Source organism: Theobroma umbraticum, unplaced genomic scaffold (assembly GCF_002168275.2).
Source record: "Theobroma umbraticum cultivar Fairchild unplaced genomic scaffold, ASM216827v3 scaffold_89.0, whole genome shotgun sequence".
Classification (NCBI taxonomy): Eukaryota; Viridiplantae; Streptophyta; class Magnoliopsida; order Malvales; family Malvaceae; genus Theobroma; species Theobroma umbraticum.
Window position 1 is genome coordinate 1012335 of NW_018397271.1, and position 2379 is coordinate 1014713.

Consider the following 2379-nt stretch of genomic DNA (forward strand, 5'->3'; position numbering starts at 1 on the left):
ATGAGTAGCAAAGGGAAAAAAAAAAAAGAAGGTTCCCCTAGTATGGAAGAGGGATCAATGGAATCCACAGGTCGGAGCCGTTATGTGCAAGAGTGTGAAAGCCCACAAGGCAAACTTACCCACATTCCGATTAAATGGGTTCCCTCATGAAGTGAAATAATATTTAAAAGTTGGAAAAGCCTTGAAAAGATGGCGTATGATGGAATTGATCTTAGGAAGAAGGACCAAGAAAAGGTGGAAAAGGTAACCATTGGAATTATCGTCCAAGGAAGGTATCTGCTATTTGAGATTTCCCTCCTAGTTATGGAAAAGGTGTTGCACCCGTAAGTAGGGATTATGTGAATGAACAATAAGGTGAGAATGGTGAGAAGGATTATGAGATAATGTTGATGTAGTTGAACTAAATTATGATTGTTATTTATATGTTTAGAGAATTTGAGACATGGTTAATTTTTATGTGGTTTGAACAAATTAACTAGTAGTTAATTTAATGATTTGGTTAAGTGTTGAAATTTGTCATGCATTATTCAATGGGATTAGCATTGGTAGAAGTGTATAAAACATATAATTATTTCTTGTAGAGTATGATTAATGGTAGAATGGAGGCACATGGTGCCATGATATAGACTGATAATTGACACAACATATACTAATGGAAGTAATTATGGAAACTGAGAAAGATGAATTCTCGATTTAGTTGTAATGTGAGAAAAAGGTGTTAATCAAGGAATTGTGGAATGTTATAAATGATGAATAATTAGACATGTGGAGTTATATATATTGTGCATCCAATGCAAAATATGGAAAGAATGTCCTAAGATGGGATTTATTGAATGATGGTAATATAACACCCCATACCCTCGTTTAGAACTTAATAAGACTTTATCGATGAGAAGAAGGGTTATTTGACATCAGTCTAAGTGTCAAAGAACGGTGATAGATAAAAAGAATATTTTAAAATAAAATAATATTTTATGAATAAAATATTATTAAAATATTAATATTTTATTTATTAGTGAGATTAGTTAAAAGAGAGGGTTATGTGACTAATCTAAGTGAGGGAGAAGAAGAAAAGTAGAATTTAAAAAAAAAGAAAAAGATGAGAGAAGAAAAGGAAAAAGACAAGAATTGTTACTATACATTGACTAAACGAAAAGCTTTCACCGTTCTCCGTTGACTTTTGCTTCTTTTTCTTTCCACTTGGCCGGCCAATTAAGACCAACTTTTTCTATTTTCTTCTTATCCCAATTGGCTTCCAGAACCTTCACTTTTCTATCACTTTACTCATTTTTTTCCTTTTCAAAAACCACTCTTTCTCCCTTTTTCATTCTTCAACTCGTGGCTTCTTCGAAGGAAAACCGTGCATCAAGTCGTACCATTTTTCTTTCATGCTTTTTTCTTTTCTCCTTCCTCCTCATGAGTTGTCTTTCCTTTTTCCTCCCCCATAACCGAACCAAAGGAGAGCTTGGTGGTTTGGCTTAAAAATTTCATGGTATGGAAGGTGGAAATTGTTAATTTAGTTGAATGCATGCAAAGATTTAAGAATTCTTTAGTAAAAATTGCTACTATATATGATTATATAAGCATGGGATTTACTATGAAATTTAGGTAAGAAAGTTGTTGGTCAAACTGTTGCCATGTATACATGCAATTAAGTAAATTGGGTTTAGATGGTTGCTAGGAAGCGTATAAGTAGAGGAAGTGTGCTAGGGTGGCGTGTCAGACGAGATAACCAGTGATCGACACGTAGTATTAGTTATTTGCATATCCGAATTAATAGTGACATAGTGATCTGCTATTGTCAGGTGAGTAGGGGGTGTCCATTGTAAAAATTCGCATAACTATGTAAATATATATAAATATGTGTTGGTTTATTTTAATGTAAAAAATTGTGGAAAGCATGAGTTGGTAGAAATGTTAGAAAATTATGGATGTTATGACTCTGAAAATGGCTTTGAATATATATAAGCTATATATATATATATATACACGCACGTAAAGGTTTTTGAAATCGAGAAACAAACTTTTTAATATGATTTATGTCAAGTATGTGCCTTATAGTTTGTGTGGTGTGCATTCATGATTGAAACACATATCCACCATACTAAATGATCTTTCAACCTCAAGCAAAGAGTTATATTTTAAAGTCTTATAAGGGATCTTATCATGTTACTACGTGAATATTTTGGTAATGATTTTGAAATGAACTTCTAACAACCCAACTATATTTTAAAATAGTTTTATCAAACCGGGAGATTTGAGAGTAGGTCGATTGTCACTTCGGTTATGTGTGACCCTTGTGCACAAGTGAGCTCTAACTAGAGAACCTTTGCATCACCGACAGGCTGTTAGACTTGGCTGAGGCCATGGTCTGTGATT